This window comes from Agelaius tricolor, unplaced genomic scaffold (assembly GCF_023055355.1).
Source record: "Agelaius tricolor isolate 1412-34295 unplaced genomic scaffold, bAgeTri1.0.p SCAF_26, whole genome shotgun sequence".
Lineage (NCBI taxonomy): Eukaryota > Metazoa > Chordata > Aves > Passeriformes > Icteridae > Agelaius > Agelaius tricolor.
In genome coordinates this window covers 300,299-320,735 of record NW_027269286.1, presented here as the reverse complement: position 1 = coordinate 320,735, position 20,437 = coordinate 300,299, and positions in this window count along the sequence as shown.

Here is a 20,437-nt window from a genome sequence, read left to right as displayed (position 1 = left end):
GCCTTCATATCCTTCCTGATAGATCAGAGAAAATAATTTGTTGTTTGGAAGCATTCAAGTTCATGGTGCAATTTAACAAAGATTTATTTTTGTACTGAAACAAAAAAGTTGGCAGAGAATGCAAGCCACTATGAATTTTAAGGAGGAAATTCCAGTGTATGAAGTTTAAGGAGGAAATCCCCAGAGAAATACTTTTTTTTTTTTTTTTTTTTTTTTTTTTTTTTTTTTTTTTTTTTGCGGGGTTGGGAGGGGAGCTCATGATTTCATTAGTATACAGTGTCATTGGGTGGAACTTACTTCATTTAATGATCAAAGTAATTTGTTGGTCAAAGTGCTGCAGCATGATGCAGAAAAAACCCAACAAATCCTATAAATTCCAAAAGAATTTTGCTTTTATTATTTCATTCATTTCTCTTCTTTGCTTTTAAGAAAGTCATTCATGCAAAAATAAATGGCTTAGCCTAAATATCAGAGGATGAGGGATGACAATTGAATTAAAACCAGTGCAACTCAAGGGAGACAGAGTGAGATCTGGCTGAGAAGTAGAAACAAATCATAAGTCATCTACAGAGTTAGGAAAAATATTCATTTTATTTGAAGCATATATAATTCTGCAGGAAATCTTTAAGACACTGAGCAGTCTATTTATGTGAATACTATTGAAAAAAGTAGCGATACAGAAAACAGACATTCTGTGGTGTTTGAAAAATTGATATTTTCTAGTATGTTTTCTACAGACTGAACAAGAATGAGGATTAGAACTTAATCAGGTTGTAGTATATAGCAAACGAATTCATATTCCAACACTGAACAGGTATCTGCACAGGGCTTTGTAAACTGAAGCACTGTAAGTTATAATTGATGGATATTGGTTTTAATTCAGAAATTTTTGGTTAAGGTTAATAGATATTTGTTTCCATACCATTCCACCTCCATTTTTTTAAATGCAAATCATAGTTACAGGGTCAGAGAACTTTTACCAGTAATAAATGAGAAGACAGTTGTGGTGGTTTTGGCTAGAATTGAGTTAATTTTCTTCACAGTGACTGATATAAAATTGTGGTTTGGATTTGTGCTGAACACAGGGTTGATAACACAGAGATGTTTTTGTTATTGCTGAGCAGGGCAAGCACAGAGCCAAGGCCTTTTCTGCTTCTTGTACTGCCACACTGGTGAGGATGCTGGAGGTGCTTGGAGGCTGGGAGGAGACACAGCCAGGACAGGTGACCCCACCTGACCAAAGGGAGATTCCAGAACCTGGGGGGAAAAGGTGGAAGCAGAGGATGTTTGGAGCAGTGGCTTTTGTCTTCCCAAGTCACTGTTACGCATGATGGGGATCTGATCTCCTGGAGATGGCTGAACACCTGCCTGCCCACAGGGAGCAGTGAATGAGCAGTGAATTTGTTTTGCTTGCCTGCATTCAGATTTTTCACTTTCCCAGTTAAACTGTCTGTATTTGAATCTATGAGTTCTCCAGCTTTTACCCTCCTGAATCCCACTCCCATGCCACTGAGTCAGTGGCTGTGTGGGGCTTGGCTGCTGGCTGGGCTTAAACCCTGACAAGAGTGAATATATCCTGCCTATACATTGCTTCCACTTTTTAGAATGCTCTGGTGCCAAAACTTTTCTTCTTCTTTAAGAAATCTCTTATGTGAGAATGTGACTGGATATAGTGCATATCTCTTGAGTGTGTTAGTCCTCTAAAGTACTGAACAGCATGCATTAATTAAATGTTTTTGATTGACTATGAATCATCATCTCCTAAGGGTGAGCTTGATATACTTGGGATTAAACTTCTCCAAGTGATCCTCTGAAGAGAAATAAGGAATAACTTGAAAAGATTATGTACTTCATGTACAAAGTCTTGGAGCAACCTATTTGAAAAACCACACTCAAAAGTCTGTTTCAAGTTTTGCAGGCAATCTAATGCATTAAAGTACTTGGAAAGAACATTATAGTAGTATGGAATTTCACACCATTCACAGTTCATGGATTGTGACAACTTAGAGTTGAGTCATTCAATGGGTAGAAAAACATTCTAACAGAGGGTGGTACAAAAAAAATCATAATCTGAAATGCTGGAAAAGTTGTTCTTTTCATCTTTCTCAGCTGTAGCTCATCCTGTTTTAAAAATATCTCAGGTAAAGCAGATAAGCTTTGAAAGATTTCAAATTATTTTGTTTCAAGAAAAAAAATAGAGTGGAAGTTTTACTTTCACATTTGTAGTGTTTATTTTTCAGTAATCAAATTGATGACCCTTTTTGCATATAAGATTACAATCTATGTAATTTGTACACATAATATCTATGCATACTAATATCCATTGGTATTTCCATATGGAGTTTGAAAAAGATAGGTGTTACAGGAATATATATCATAGTTTTCTTCTTAAGTCTCCAGATATTAAAATCTTGTTGAGCATAAAGTGGTGAAGGTCTGTCAAAGCAATCCTACAAGTATTCTCAATTGGAAAAGTCCATTTTAAATATTTTCAAATCTATTCATTCAACTAATTCCTTTCTCAATTCAAACAAGGCTCCTTATTTCCACCTTTCTCCAGGAAGGGAAAGCAAAATACCAGACTTCTTATGGTAGGAGTCAGTTTCTGATTTATTTTTTTTTCCTTTCCAGTCAGCTTTCATAATTGCTCCTTAAACTAGCTAGGCTTCACAGCTGTGGTGCCTCTTCTCAGTGGGTGGCCCTTTTATTCCTTTTGAGTCCTGGTGGGGAGCCTATACAATCACAGCAGGCACTACATACAACTCTATTTCTGAAGTGGTAGCAATATGGTGAAACTGTATATTAACTTTCACACAACCTTTTTAATTTATGAATTAAAATTATTTTAACTCTTTACAAAAAATTCTAAAAATTTATGTGACATTAAAATTGCTCCTTACTTTATGCCTATTAAAGAGGAGCACAGTTTGTGAAATCATGAAAACAAGGTCTGAATGATATTTCAGGAGACTCTTTCAGATTCGTTCCAGCTACACCAAATCATAAGTTATAGCAATTTCTCAGAGTAACACTTCTGAACATTTGTGATTTTTATTTTTTTCTCTAAGAATTTATGTCCAGATTTGTAATCAAATCAAAATATATGAAATGATACTTACCTACATTCAAATTTATCCACATTATTACTTTCATAAGTGTATTCGTCATAATGGATTAGCACAAAAAGTTACTGTCTTCTTACTATATAATATTGACTCTACTCTCTCTTGGCAAAAGTTGCCTCTGCACAATGAGAATTGAAATAAAAGTAGTACGTGGATCCTAGTTGCTTCCTTCAGTCAACTTCTTATCCCTGAAAAGGCTAAAACAGTATGGATTCGTGGAGCAGCTTCAAAACAGCTTGAGATGATGTGGAAATAGGAAACACAAAATAATTTATTATGACATTGATTGTGCATTGCATGTCCACATAGAAAAAAATGTATAACCAATGTCAGTGTATACAGGTATTTGCACACACCTTGTATGTGTTTGCATGAAACTTGTTCCTCCACTCTGAGCTGTTTTGACAACAGAAAGGACAGTTGCTAATGTCAACAACTTACTTGGCACTGACAGCTCTTTGAACTGGTAGAATGTCAATGAGCTTCTATACATAGTCACCTCTGTCAGTCAATTGGAAACCTGGTCTATAAAAGATCCATAAAATTTTTTTTCTTGGGAAACATGTGTAGACTTGTCAAGATTTAAGAAAATGTATTTACCAAATGTAAGTAGTGTCAGCTGCAGTACGTCAATAGTTATGAATCCATAAAATTTTAGGAAAAAAATTGTACTTGTAATTGACTATGATCTCTCAAACTTATGTACTTGAATGAATTATTCTACCTTATGGAATGTCCTTAATTTCCAAGAAATAGTTACATCAATATTGTATTCTTTCCCATGTAAGAATATCAGGTAAAATAGTGGTTTCAGCACAATAAAAACAAGTGACTGCACCAGGATCTGAGCTGTATCTGAGCTTCATTACTATTGCCTTTAAGCCTTCTTCAAAACTAGCTTCTGTAAAATGAGTGTGCCCTCACTACTGATGCAGTCTAGATAGGTAATCTGTGCTTCTCCCAAGACTAATTCTTTCCCTTGTTTGATCTACTTGATAGCTCTATGGCTTTCCTTTCTGTGTCAAGAGTCTGAGAAGTGGAACAATATGCATGTGGCATGAAGTATAACAAAAATGCATCTTGTGTTTTGCCCTGAAGGTCACCAGCCCATCCTTGCATGGTCATCGCAGTGGCGGGATCTTGTCATTGGCAAGACACAAGCCAATGCAAGACACAAGATGCATTCCAGTGAAGAGTGGCTCTTTTTTTCCCCATGAAGATAATATTGGGGAAAAAAGTCTCTGAGTTGGGATAACATCAAGACTATGTGTTTGACCTTGTTTGTGTGTCCACTGGCTCATATATACAGGGTTGCTGTTGCCAGCCTGTTACTTAGGAGACAGTTTTCTGTACTGCAGACCAGCAGCCACCTCTGTTTGAGACTTGATGACTGCATTCCCCAGTATATTGTGCTGCAGTTCAGTAACACCTGAACCCAGAGGATGCAAAGCTGTGGACCTCATACTGCTCACATACTTTTACATCAGCTTCTATGCTCTGCACAAATATTTTAAATATTCACAACTCTCTACGGCTGCATCCCCTTTTGGCATTCCACAATTTTCTAAATACAAATCTCCTTTACTCTTTTTTTTCAATTTTTTTTCAAGCCCTGTCCCTCAAATACTGATGGAAAATTGGATTGTAGGGAAAGGAGAAAAAATTTTAAAAAGGTGAATATCGAATCCTAAATAAATCATATCAAGTTATGACCAAGGCTAAATTTTTGACTTGGGCTCTACATAACATAACTTGAATTCAAGGCAGCTCTGCAGCCAGCATGTAAACTTACATTTTTCTGTGGTTAACATGTGAAAGACATCAGTCATATTAATTTGGCCTAGCACCAGCTGAGTGCTATGTTTAAAATAACCTAGCTCATTCAATGTTTAAAACAGGAACATTTTATTTTGTTTGCCTCCCTTTGCTGTGAGGCAAGAGGTGAACTTTTTCTTTGTTTTTATTCATTCCATTTATTCATAAGGTATTTCATTCCTGAGCAAAAGACTCTCAGTTAAGCTATTAAACAATCAGACTACAGATATATTTGCAATATAAGAAAATAGCATTTCGAAAATCCCATAATTTTTGTCTTTAAAATGTACAGGATTTTTTTACAAAGCTGTTCATTGGTTTAATTGGTTCCACTTCAATTTTTCTCAAATTTTATTTGCTTAACTCATACCACTGAAGAAAGATTTTTGCAGTGTAGGGTAGAAAGTTTGGTGAATTTGGTACATCTATTGACAGTATTCTTAATTATACTTTGTGTCTTTGAGCAATAACAAAGATTCATATATATTATTTGCCTAAATTTGCAGTTTGAATTTATATGAGTGATTAACTGCTTTAAAACAGCTATTTCCTTGGCACACATTTCCAGCATTAATCCAAATTTATGCCTTTTAGACAATGACAATTTTTTCTGGGTGCCCTGTGGGCATCTCATAACATTGTCAGGGAAGAGATCAGATTCTTATAAATTCCTTTATGCATTAAATCCTCTAAGTCCTCAAGGACCTTCTAAAGGGTAGAAAGCTTACTGTGCATGAATTCCCCTTTAACAACAGAGACCACTGATTTCTTACAGATTAATTATTTCTGATGTTAGTTAGTATGGATTCTTCAGTGTAATATCTAAATCAGCTTTTTCTGACTAAAAGGTAAGTGTATCACAACTTGTCAAAAACAGCTGCAGCACTGGGGAATATGAATTACTCTGCTGTGCCCTGACTCAGTGAAAGGTAATGGAGGGGAGGATATCTCACAAGTGCAACATGAGAGACTGGCTGAATGTGTCCCTGGTAAATGAAATGGCAAGACCCATAGGACTGCACTGTGCTCTCAGTCTGGGTTGAGCAGCATCTGTCTCGTCTTCTGATGGAGGACTCCACCTACATGATACTCTGGCAGACCTAGTACTGATTATGTAGCAGGATGGTTGGCCCAATATTTGAATGAAAACTTAGAGGGTGTTATGCAGGCTGACCATCCACATTGTTGCAGATGGGCTGGGAAACACTTCAAGGTGAGTGAGTCCTTTGTACAGAGGTAACATCCCAATGCCCAGCTTCAAGGCTGTGGTAAATGTGGCTGCTAGGGAAACAGCTGAGATCCCTTATCAGCTCTGGTGTCACTGACAAACTGTCACTCCTAGAAAGCACACAGAAGAGAGCACTGCTGTATCTGAAGAGTGGCCTTGAGTGACTGGGTTAGTTCATACACACACGTATTGGAGGCATGTTGTAGGCAGCAACTGGTGCAGGTAAAAACATGAGGTAATCCCTGCATGGTTACTGGACTGGCACAGTATTGTCTGCCTGGAAACACCCCTGGCTGCAGCCTTCAGGACAGGGACACCTGTGCCTCTCTGCATGGTTCCCATGCTATCCCTGACCAGCTCCAAGGGACAAAATTGCCTAGGACAGCCTGTGGACTAGGTATTAAAATCCAATGCTGATTTGCTATTGGAATCATTCTTGCTTTAGAATTAAATAAACTACTACAAGTATTTTTTCTTTTTATGTAATTCTTGTCAACTTTCATTCTTCATTTTCAATTAAAATAATTATTTTTGTTTGCAGAGGAAACAGATGATAAAATGATGTTTAACCAGCTAAGGGTGAGGCACTGAGTTTTTTATTTTGAGACAAAAGGCACTCAGGTAATAATATTGTTCCAGTTTATTTTCTTTTAAATCAGGTGTCCAATTGCTTATTCTGCTGTGTCATGTTGGTAGCAATAACATTCCTAAGGCGACCACTTATTGGGAGTGCCAGTGAACAGCAGTTCATTGAACAAACCACAGTTCTATTGGTGACTAGCATGACATACCTGTCAGAGACAGCTTTGTTTTAGAGAAACTGACCCATGATGCAAGCAAAAATGGTGTATCAAAACAGATTATTATTATTTAAAAGACAAGCTAATCTAGAATTAAATATATACATAATTTACTAAAGCTATTACTACTGTCAAAGATTAATAATGCAATAATGTGAGAATTAAATCAAGGTAATAATTGAAATTGAATCAATAAATCAATTGCATCAAATTATATAGTACAAAATTATTACAACTAGTTAAATTTAATCATGAAGTCAGCAGCAGAAAGAAGCCTTTGGTTTTTTTTCTTTACTTCTGCCTTAGTAGTTGAAGAAGAAGATGTTTTCTTTCATTTGAGTCGTAACTAGTGCTCCATTTTTAAAATGAGCACTGATAAAATGTTCTGATGGAAGATTAACCAAGAAAGGCTGTGAACTAGGTTTTACCAGTTTTACAGAAGTATAGAGATGCAAGTGACTCTTTTACCACTCACTACTGCCAGTTAGAACTCATAGCTGCTAAAGAAACCATTTTAATTCTTCTGCTCGATTTCCTCCATACATAAAAATAGAAAATTTAAGAAACTTAAAATTCATTGAATGCTTTGGAATACTGCTGCTTGGTTTCTTTGAGAAGATAGTCAATAATGACAGATTTTGTAACTTGAGCTTTTAGTGTTGTATAAATATTCTTTTCCATCCATACATTTGCAGTGGCATGGAAAAGCCCTGACCACACATAAAGAGAGCAAAATAACACCTCTCCCAAAATAAAGCAGGCAGCTACTTGATTTTCCTTGTCTCTCTGCTTTATATGAATATCTATTACAAATATATTATTTATTACGACCAATCTTCTATGCAGTGGTGGACTAAATGTAGCAAACTCTATCTTCCACCCCTCTTCCTTTGGACTCATCAAGATAAGAAAAGATTACCTCTCTACTATGTGGTCTTAACTGTTCTATAAAACATGTTCCACATTATTAAGGAATTTTCTATGTGACTTTGGGATTAGGTAGAATGTTTATCAACTTTATATATGGTCTGGCCCAAGTCCCAAAGGGAGTAATCTTTGGCTTTATGACAATTAAAGTTACACTCAAGAATTACCAATAACCTACTAAATCCTTTATTAGAACATTGTGATAATATGCATGGGAACCATAATAGAAAAACTGGAACCATCTTCAATCTGCTCCATCAACTGTGGTTCCATTCTCACAGGAATTACTGGTAATTGTCAACATCCAGTTAATGATTAATCCAATGATTCAATTGCTTAGTTACTTTCATTCATCAGGCAATAATATCATGGAAGTTAAAACATGGCTTTATTCAAGACAAAAATGTATGTATTGCTCCATTTAATCTAACCACATACAGCTGTGTTTGCATCTCTGTATGGTGGTCTCCCACTTTCTGTAGAGCAAACCTGTCTATGCTGTGATCAAAGATGGACTTCTCTGACTGACATAGCAATAAAACTCTGCCCTTGTGCCAGTCCTAAGGTGAGCTATGTAACAGAGCTTTCTATTGTAAGGATGTAAATCAGCAGCAGATATGAAATGCCTACAAGTGAAACATAACAATAAAATGATAAAATGTTGTAGTAAAACATAACAATACAATGATAAAACTTTGTAGTAGCACACAGATTTCCTCAGTTTGCTACTGTCTGTTCAGGCCTCCAGGGCTTAATACATGCGTAAACCTTGTAAACAGGAAAGAGCCATTAATTTGAATGAATTCAGGCATGAACTTAGGGGGTAGAATTGCATCTCCACAGGGTACTCATTCTTTTTTTTGTTGTCTGTGAATCACCATGATGTGCACAGAATAAGATCAGCCTCTTACAATGCCCACCTCTCCCGGTTAAGCCCTGCACAGTGCTCAGTCTGCAGTGGTGCGAGGCAGGGCGTGCGGCTGGGGATGGGCTGGGGCTGTTGTGCAGTTGCTCCATTTCTGTTTCCAGAAGCTCGTGTCCTCTCCTGCCTGTATGCCCTGGGCATGGCCCACTGCCCAAGACCATTTAATTGCATGGGTTAGGATATGAATTGCCAACTGCCACGTTTGGCACAGGAAAAGAGCAATTTTGAGCTTACTGCAAAAGAACTGTGACAGTGTGTGGTTGCTTTCAGAGGTAATGTAGAAAGCTTGGGTTATAATGTAGCTGGCATTCCCTGCATACTGTGCAAATACTGAACTAGATTTTCAAATATTTAATACTGGCAGCTACAGAAAAAACATTCTAGATGTGTCCTTCAGAAAAAGGGGAAAACAATGAAAAATGAGTACCACATAAACGTGTATTTCAAATCTCATAGAAAACCATTCTCCTCATTACAGAATTAGCAACAACAGTTTTCCAGGAATTCTTTCAAAAATTTCTTCTGAGGGCTGCAAGCAATTGTGATTTACTGTGTTAAGTTCCAACTTGTCCGTGGTTCCCCTTGGAGCAGCAGCCTCTCTACTTGTGCTCTGAATGATTTTGGATAGGCCTAGGAAACCACCATAGAATGAAAGTAACAGCTCAACCCAAGAACACAGTGCCTTATTCTCATACTTATGCACAGACACACACACAGGTGGCCAAATACTAATAACAAGAGACTTTAAAAAAAGAAAATTATGAGGTTTTTTTCATCACATTATTTTGTGGAAGTAGCAATTAGACAAGAAAATAAAATGTGTAATATTTATCAAAACGGTTACATAAGTCTTAAATTAAAAAATTCCTCACTACTGTCTGGAGTTGCTATTTTTTAATGGAGTACATTCAATTTTATTGAAATATCTTTTTCTGAGGAATTACTTCATCAGCTTTCAGATTTCTGGGGTTAACTCATAGAAAACAGTTGACAATAAACACTGTCAGGTTGGATTCTTAAACTAAGTTGAGTAATTCTAATGAGATTTCAAACATATTTCACAAAACAGAAGGAGCATAACTAAATAAACATTATACATAAGATTTATGATATGATTGCATCTTGACTAGTGTGTATCCTCCTGCCTTAGTGACACAAAACAAGACACATTTTAAAGGACACAGCAACTTCTCCTTTTCCCATTCAATGGATTTCCTTCCCAGACTGCCAATATTTCATTAATTTTTCTCTAAATGGATGAAGCTGCTGTGTTTTATCTCTTTGCCTCAACATGCTGTACTGACTTTTATGCTGTCATTCTGAACACTAAATGAAATGCACAATACTTGCAAAATTTCTAATGGTGGCTTTCCTTTCATGGGGAATTGACAAATGTTTATACTATTTTATTGGTGCGTAGAGAATATAGTCTGTTTGACTAAAATTTCAATAGCAAGCCACAAAACAGACTATAATTCAGTCAGGAAAAATAAACCCTGACTACTCAATTTTGAATTTGGGTACACATTGTGGAATTTAGGCTTTTTTCCTTCATATCAACAAAGCTTTAGTGGTTTGTTTCCACTTAGTGTGTATTGGGTCATTTCTGACTTGTATTTCTATTTGATGGTCAAATTTTTTTTATCCTATCTGTATTTATTTTGTATTTGTTTTGTTTTTATAAAGTGTTTCCAATGAGGACATACTTTATAAAAAATGCTTTTAATGCCTACAATTACTTCAATCAGTGTTTAAATAACTTGAAGCAAAATAAGCTCAAAATAAAATGGAAAAACTAAATTCAAATTTCTAAATTGCAACACAGAAAAGAAAGTGATTACGTTCCAGATGAAGTAGAAAATGCTCAAGTGAAAAGGAATACTGTAAATGAATTTAATCACTAGGAGGCTCAGTGAGGAAGTTGTTTGTGATTTTGGTTAAAGACATATCCTATTTTTCACTGGCCTGGGGTTCTGCTTTGCACATGTGGTTATGCAGACTGGAAAAATCCTACTGCTATTCTACAAAAGAGGATAACTGTGCCTTCACTGCCACAGGGAAGACCCAAACCCCAGTTAATTCATATTAATTAAGAATTTATTAATCATAGTATTGGCTATAGTGTAGTTGTTATTAGTAATAACTTAATTTTAATAGGAAGAAGAGGCATATATACACACACACACATATCTGGCAATCTTTTAGGAAACCTTGCAGTGAGGATGTCAGGTATGACAATTGCTTTGGGTCCTTTTGAAAAAGAAAGCATGACCTTTCTTGGAGCACTTTGATGTGCCAAGCCACAGGGGCAGGTGGAGTTGAAGGTGATCAGAACTTGGACTGAATTTAAGCTATTTAAAAAAAGGGTTTGGACACTTGATCATGGCTTTTGAAGAAAATAGAGGAGAAATACAATGTGGTCATTGCTGAGGTAGAATTCCTGCCCACATATGCAGTATGCAGCAGAACAGTGCAATCAGGCTTTCAGAGGATTTGGGTGCTGTGACACAATCCAGTGCTAATATTAAATGGCAGGGATTTTTGAGCTGTGTCATAGCTCTTTGTGTTCACGTTTCTTTTAAATTACTATTTCTGCCAAAAACAAAAACCTTTTGCTATTTTGAAGTTGTATTTTGAAGTTGTTGCTTTAGTTCACTTGTCAACTGCAGTGGGAATCTGTGGGATAAACCCTTGGAAAAAGATAAATATATACATAGATGGAGATATATATATATATATATGTGTGTGTGTGTATATACATATATATATATGTGTGTGTGTGTGTGTGTGTATATATACATATATATGTATATAAAAATATAAAATCCTTAAAATTCCACAAAGTGATTCTCTCTTGGATGTATAGATACATGCCCATCTATAAAATTGCTGTTGCTTTTGTCAAAGACTGCCAGCAAATTCCAGCAAAGTTCTCAAATTTGTTTACTAAAGCAAAGCACCCTCCTCCCCCTAACAGACTGAGATCATTCATCAAATGCTGATTCCCTACAAAATATTTTCTTGCTTCATATTTCAACTCACACTAAAGCGATTGATGCAGTTGTAAATTCTGTAAATGACTAAAAATTACTGAAATTGGGAAAACTATTAAAATACTGAAAATCAAACCCTGTGTTTTCAGGCTTCTGATCCTGCTAGAAAAATCACATCACCAAAAATTAGCCATTTGAACTAAGTATCTTGGCACATCCCTCCTTGCTCATCTACAACATAATGAAGTTGTTTCCTGTGAAGAGGAAGAGAAAAACATTGTATCTAGGAAGATAAATAGTGCAAGTATGGGAAATCTAACAACTAACTTTCTTCAGCAAATCTTCATAAGAAGGGTTCTAGTGACACTGTAAAAGAAAACAGAGATTAAAACAGAACAAGAAGCAAAATAAAAAATGTCTGTAACATGCAAGTACTGGGTACCCAGAGAGCCATATGTCTGCCAGTTCTCTGGGGATTAAAAAAATGAGAGGAAAATGAAGCAACTGAAGACATTTTTACTGGATGACTTCCACCATATCTGGTGCATGTTTTATTATCACCAGTGTAGCTGAGGAATTCCTATTTCTCTGACAAAAGGAGCAACACTAAATGATTTTGTTACAGATTTCCAAGGTTGCATTGCTAAATCAATTGTGAGAAGTCAACCCTGACAGAAGAATGCTCAGCTTCATAATAGAGCTAAAGAACTTGGTTTATATGAAGGCAAAAGTTTAATTGGCTGATGCTGAAAATGCCAACATTTTTATACTGAATCTGCAGCAGTTTTGATGCTTTTTTTGGTTTGTTTTTGTTTCCTGCCTGGATCACCATCAGTCGGAATGATAGTTTTTGGAAATAGACATGGATCTGATTGCAAAGGAGAACATCTTTGCCTGGGAACCTTGTATAAGGATTATCTTGTGCAGGAGTGTAACAGTAGCACTGTTATCCTTTAGATGTGTTAATCAATCATGCTTTGGGAAGACCAGGAGGGGAACTAGTTGTCACTTGATCCTAAGGCACATATGAAATTAATTCCATTTTTTGGATAACCTTTTTTGCACAAATGAACAGCCTTTATTTTCCCATAGAGTTTCTGACTATAAGAATCTAAGTAGATAAAGCATCTGCAATTCTATGGGAAAGAGGTTGTATCTACACCTTGCATCCAATGTTCAAGAGCCAATGTATCAATGAAAAACTGTGATCCGGGTAAGCAACACACAAAAAGCACCCCCAAAGTGCCCCCAAACATTCCCAGAACTTTGCTTGTGATTCAAGATGCAAACAGCCATGGAATGGTCAGACCATTTGGGGTACTAATGTAGTGGGTTCTTCCCCTCATAGAGAACAAAATGTAGTGGGTTCTTCCCCTCATATAGAAGTTCTTGTAACTAAGTTGGAGAGTATATTTAAAAACTGTGTGTTTTCACAAGAAAAGGGGGAATGAATCATCCTTAGCTTAAGCATCTAAAAGTTAGAAAATCTACATGACTTAGGCTCCTTTTATTATTAATGGCAAGGGAAAAAACCATCCTGAAATCAGAATTCACAAAAGGGCACATAAATCCCTATTTGGTAGTGTCTATCTTTGTCTCTTGATCATAAAGTATCGTACAGGGATTAGTTCAGGCTTGATAGCTCACTTGCAGACATCTTGATGATATAGCTCTCCCACAACTTTTGTAGTATATTATTGGTGAAAGGAAAACAGTTTTATGCTTTAGTTACACTGCTAGCCATCTCTTCTACATACAGCTAATTTTACTCCTTTTGATGCTTTTCCTTCCTAAATTTTATTTTAGTTTTATTTTATGGACATTTTAAATTCTGAACACTTTCTCAGAATTCTCCATTACTACTGCTGATAACTTGTGTATGTCTTCTTGAAAGTGTCTGTCTGGTTTGTGTGCTAGAGAAATTCCTCTAGTCAATTACCATATCCATCAAAGATAGTAATATTTCCAATATTTTACTTGCTTTTTTGCATTTCTCTAAGAAACTATGGGAATATATCTGATTCTTATTCATCTATGCAGCTTTAGAAATAATATAGCATCAATCAGATTTGAAAACTGAGTTAAAGTTGGTAATTTTATTTTTCTGTGTGGTCATTAAGTATTTAATATTTCCTTTTTGTCCTGTAGGGGATAAATTTAAGAAAAATTACTTCCCCTCTAAATGGTCTCACTTCTGCCAAGTGCCCCAAGTAAGACTTTCCTGTGATAGATTATGCTTGGTTCCATGGAGCTTCTGCCTGCTCTGTTTGGAGGTGACAATTAGGCTTGTCCAGAGGTTTTGGCTTTTGATAAGGACCCGTAGTAATAAATTTCAAAATAGCTCATTTGCATTTAAGGTCTTATGTTTGTGTTGAAAAGCTGAGAGTGGTACACTATTTTATCAAAATATTTAAATTGAAGTATGAGCATATATTTCTTTAATTTGCTTTAGGTGCAAAGAAAAACAAGGAATTGATAATGAATGACAAAAATTATCTTTAGCATTATCAAGTGCTTCACATCTATTAGGTTATATATGCTATTTACATTTCATCATGTACTTTACCTGGTTTACAGGTACTGACTGTCCTTCAAAATATTCTTGCTATATGCATCTTATAATCCATTTATAGGTCTGGTTTTGAGAATGATAAATCTATTTTTGCTAAACACTAGTGTTCTGAAACAATGAATAATGAAAAAAAATCAGTAGCATTTCAACACTTCTAAATGCAATATAATTTTTATTAATATTATCTGTTCTCATTAGCTTTTTTGTGACTGGAGAAGGAAATTTTTCTGTGTTCATATGAAAGCTCACATAAAAAAATCTGTTGTCAAAGTAAACTTAATTAAAAATCAGAAAATGTTTTGGGATTGTTCCTTCAGGTGAAAAAGATATAACATCCAATAACCCATATGAAAAACTACAGAAATATAAACCTACAATATTAAAACTCAAAGTCTTAGAATTATAGTCAAAGTCTCCAAATATTCCATGAGAGAAGCTTCCTCCCATAAAAATCAAAATAACTATAAATGATAATGGTAATCCCTTTGGTTTATGGAAACTTTTATGGAACAACTAATGTAATGATCCCAGAGTCAGCCACCATTTCACCACACTTCACATCATCTACCAAGATATAAATAGTATTGAAAAAATTGTCTCATTTGAAAACCTGTCAGAGGGAGGCCTTCTTCTGAATTAGGCATCTATGCCATACAAAAAAGCAGGAGGGAAGCTCCCCTCTTCACACCCTTTCTTCTAGCCCTGCTTCCATGCCCTGCCAACAGAGAGAGCTTCAGGAAGAGTCTCCTCTCTGTCCTGTGAGCCTGGCTGCTAGGTTAGGGACAATGGTACAAGACAGAGCAATTTAGACACAGAGAATTCAGTATCCATATTAGAAAGCAATTCACCAGAGACACACAGAGTCCAGGGGTCCCAGGGGTACCAGATTCACAGATAGCTTGTCCTGCTGTGTTGCAATCTAACCAGGCAGGGCTGTTGTCTCTCCAGTTTCCATTTATTTGTTCTATGGACAGAACAGAGAACTCTTCCCAGACAGCCACCAGACAACAGGGACAGAACAACTACTGCAGACAAAAATGAGAAAGAAAATGAATAAGCAAAGGGTTCATGTGGGATGTTTTTCCAAAGCATTCACTTTGAAAATTCCTCACTAAGTATGTTCTTTTAAAAGGTGTTTTTGTACCAAAATAGAATGCATTATCCAGTGAGTCTCCATGGTAACTTTGTTTCTTATTAAATGGAAGATGAAAAAAGCCTAATTAACTCATATGGCCTTGTATTTGTTAAAGCATTCTGCTATACCTTTAGTGACTCTGTCTGCTGTATATTGAAAGATATTGTTTTTCTTTGGCTGCTTTTCTTTTTAAAGAGTTAAAGGTTTTTCCTATTAAATGTAGATCATTGTGCAAACAGCAAGTGGTATATCAAGGGAGAAAATGATGCCTTTCTGCCTCTTGTTCCTTTCTTGACTTTCAGATGGAGTGCTACCTTACCTTGGTGCTGCAGGAATAGTCATTATGCTCCTCATTCTTTTCATAAAAATCTAAATGATAGGCTTCCAACAATCATATCTGGTGCTACTCAAGTGCAGTCCTTTAGACAATTAGCTTAACCCCTTTACCCAGGGAAATAAATTAAAATAAATAACTTTATCCAAGCCTTTCAAAAGCATTCTAGATTAAAATTGATGAAAATACAATACATTACAAATCAATAAAATAAAATAAAATAAAGAACTTTCTAAAGGAAAAAGGGCAAACAAATCTATGGGCCTGGGTGCAATTCACACTGTGGCCTTTTTACTTTTGTCATAGTCACAAAAAAAGCATCCATTGTACTTGGAGGTAACACAAGACTGGGAAATACTATGGAGGCAGAATACCAGAACTAATACATTTTTAAAATATCCAAATAATCTTCAAAGACCTTCTACTTCTATGTGGTTTAGTGTATCAAAAGAAAAAAAGTCACTTGAGAATGAGCCTTGAGTTTCCTTTTTTTATATTTTACACACACAGATTGAGTTTTTATGAGCCTGTGCCTTGGCTATCCTGGTGCAGTTCAAAGATTTTAAAGAAGGTCTTCAGCAGCAAAGTTGGACTTGGTGATATCAAAGATCATTTCCAATTTTATCAATCCTATGATTCTCTGACTGCTGCTATATGGCCCTTGGGAACACTTAGCCCAGTCTTGATGGGGAAAAGCATCATTACCAGTGAGATGTGGGGAAGGAAGAGGAAAGCTTTCAAACTAAGGACACCCAAAAGGAGTTATTCAAACTACAGACATACATGAAAATGCCTCCCCTCACCATAGACATCCAAGGAACTACTATTTATTGGAGGCCCATTCCTAAGCCAGCAATGGAGAACAACAGGTAGCAGAATGATCATCATCCAGGGCATGGTGGGCATCCCTCACCTGTTGGGATGCAAACCTGGCAGGTGGTTGCTGAAGAGCTCTTGTGCATCACCTGAAATAGGGCTACCATTGTTCCCTGGTATTCTTCCTGGTTCCCTGGAAGCTGGCTCAAGTAAATCAAGTAAATAGGAATAAAATCTTTCGAGGCATTGATTCCAAGTAGTGGACAATGATCTCAATACAAATGTAAGCCTCTTTTTATCCTTTACACCTGGGCAATTTTCTTAGGTATGCTAGCTCCAGAAGGCAGCTATTCTTTATATATACCTTTTTTGTATGCTCATTTATGTTTTCAAATGGCACAGTGCTTAGACTCTATGCCTGGAGTGTGGCATGACAACAGGTATACAGTTGTGTGGAAGCTTTTGGAAATGCACAATAAAGAAGCTTTTGGAGAGGTACTCACAGAATGATAGGAAGCAAATCTGGTCCATTCTTGCCATTGCATACAGCAATCATTTATCAGAACCATGGCTAAGTTTTGTTTTAGAGAAAACTTGTCCCAGGAATAAGCCGACATCTGTGCAACCAGGAGACCAGTGTGCTGCAGAGCAGGATTGGTGTGGGTGCTGAGGCAAAATGGAAGGCAGCTCCCTTATGGAGGAAGGAAAGCAGGACTGAGAGAGCATATGAAATAAAGACAAACTAGGGTATGGCCTAAGATCTGGAATGGCCTTGCCAAAGGTAACCCAAGTCCTGCAGGATAACAGGTATTCCTTAAGGCTCCCCATATGATATGTAACATAAAGATAGCTGTTAAAGCCAGAAGACATTATATGAGCTTGAAATTATTGAGAAAGGTCAGGCTTAGCCTTTTTTATTGGCATATCCCTTGGGAACAATCTAGCAGAAGGTAGCACAGAAAAAGTGCTTCCCCATTGGACACAGCTCTCCCCAAACTCAACAGCAACAAAGAATTATAGTTGCTGGCTTTTAGATGTGTGTGAAGAGCTGTAGCCATGTGCAAGGCAGCAGTAGCTCAGAGAAAGGTGTGGAGAATCACTGGCAAACTGCTCGAGATATGTGACATGGTTACTGGAATTTGTGAGCTGTGATTTTAGATGGAGCCTAAGCTCTTTAGAGAGAGCCTCAGCAGTGCAGGATGGAGAACAAGGCACTGAGCATCTAGGGTTTGTTTTTTAGAGAAGTTTTCCCATCCCTTGTGGTGGACCTGGATAGGAAGACGCCCTCCTTAAAAAACACATCCTTAGAAAATCCATAACTACAGCTGCCACAGAACCTGGTCACTTGCAGCTCCACAAGCCTTGCTTGAGTTTCAGCTTTCTGACAGCACCGTGGTTTCAAAGTTCCCTCATTCTAAATTCTGTGCATGAGAACATCCAAAATGTCACATCAGTCATTGAAGAAGTGAACATAACATTAGCATTATAAATCTCTGATTGTCTACGGCTCAGCATAATTTCTGAAACTAGCAATGTAGCAGAGAAGATGCCTGACAGAGCAGTAAATAAGGAAATGTTCACCAGCTGCAGTGGCAAGAACCATCTGAGTTTCAGTGGGCCAAAGAAGGAGCTGGAAAGCTATTAAGGAACTGAATTAGCTTCTCACTTATGTGTCATCATTTAAAAAGTCTTGTTTCCAGTAAGCTCCACCAATTTGAGAAACACTGTATCAGAGCATTCACTTCCCTCCAGCTCTTGGAAAATCTGTTCAACTCCTTTGCCCTTCTGAACTAACCCATTCTGTATCCATTTAAAATTGTAAATACAGAATATGGCTCAGATCAGCCATGACTCTATGAAGGGTCATGTTACAATAACTGTTCCTGTCATAGATTTTTATAATGTTACAATTGTTCAGGGTCTTTTTTCTTTTTTTTTTTTTTCCAATAGAAGTAGTATATATATTTTCTGTGCAAAAATGGTAATAATCCCACCAACAGCAAATGATATCATATTCTAGTGCAATATAGAGAAAGAAAAAGATTAGTAAAACAATTGTAGGTTGGTGTCTAACAACCTCATCCTAGCAGACTTCAGCTTTTTGCAAATCTTTGTTATCTCCTCCAAGCCACTCCAGGTACCTCAAGACTACAAGGGAACTCTTGGGTCACCAGCATCCACAGGATCATATCCTATCATATATGTATCAATTTACCTTTTTCTATAACTGAGAAGCTGAAAAAACCTGGAAGGTGTTCTCTCTTAAGCATCAAACCTGTTCAGCACTTCACTGTGCTGTTTGAAAATAATCTGATCTTGAAAATAATCTGATCTGCAGTTAATGTATCCATGGTTCATTGTTAATGTATCCATGGTTCATTCATACCTGTGCCAAAGTGGCTCTTTAGCATAAATAGATCTGAATCTCCCTTGATCTTCTCTGCTTTAGATATTTATAGACAGCAATGACACCCCCACTCAGTTTTCCTCCTGCTTGTCTAAGCAAGCCACACATCTCTATCTTTGCTAATAAAATGTGGTTTGCATTCTCTAGGAAAATCTGGTTAATCTTCCTTGAGTTTAGCTTTACTGAGTTCACAGGTAACCAGAAGTATATGATCTAGCTGATAGGACCTGCAGAGAAGCATACTATTAATGTCTCTCTCTCTCTCTCTGTAGGAAGCGATATACTCTAGATTTCATTTTTTAACCTCCTCATACTATTGGACATATTTCTTGTTTGTCATTCTCTTCCCTGAAATCCACCTGCACTTTCCAAGTATATACTCCAAGCTTACAAATTTCAAATTTCAAATTTACAAATAATTTCTCAGAGCTGTCCCTGTCAACATGGCACTGCACCTTGTGCATTAATCTACCATCACATTCAGTTTGGCTGCATTTTATCCTGATCTTGCTCTATATAACTAATTTCTGACTTAGCTCACCAGCAAATTTTTATATACTGTGGGGTTTTGTATCATTATTTCTATTTTTGTCTTGAAAGTGCTCCTCAGAGCTAATAGTGTTTTTCAGCCTTAACATTTTTTTTATCAGTGTTGATCACTGTTACTTTTTCACAATGGGCGTCATTTTGCCATGCAAGCACTCTTACTGGTTTCATAAAAAACACAGTGGAGTAAACTATCACTTACAGAGAAAGGATCTGCATTTCACTTAAAATGTAAAAATCCAATGTACATCTAGTTTACAGGCTAAGTAAGAAGTTATCAAATACCTGGAGGATTATTCCTTTTGTTATGCACTTCTGTTAATAAATCACTCTTTACATGACTCTTTCATCAGAAAGAATTGATTCTTCTCTATAAATATATATGTAGGAAAAAAAATAAAATCTCTGAGACTGCTTCCCCTTAAGCTGAATATTTCAAGAAGTATTATTGAACAAGGCACAGAAAAAAGACAGAGGATTTATGATGTGTGTAAATGTGTTAGAAGCTGATGTGAATTCATTTAACCTGAGGCCTCTAACAATAATATAGTTGAAATAATTTCAATTATTATCATTCTTATTGGAGAGAGTAAAATACTTTTTTCATTAAAATCTGTGGCTTGCTAAATGAACTAAGGCATCTAAAAAAAATGGCATTAGAATGAATATGCCATCCACTATAAGGAGATACAACATAAGATTCTATTTACATCTTTTTTTCAGGGTCAAATCCTCCTATACATGACCTTATTATATGTTTCAGGGATTGACAGAGTTTGTAGAAATATGCAGTAGTGTATGTTGTAAGCATTTA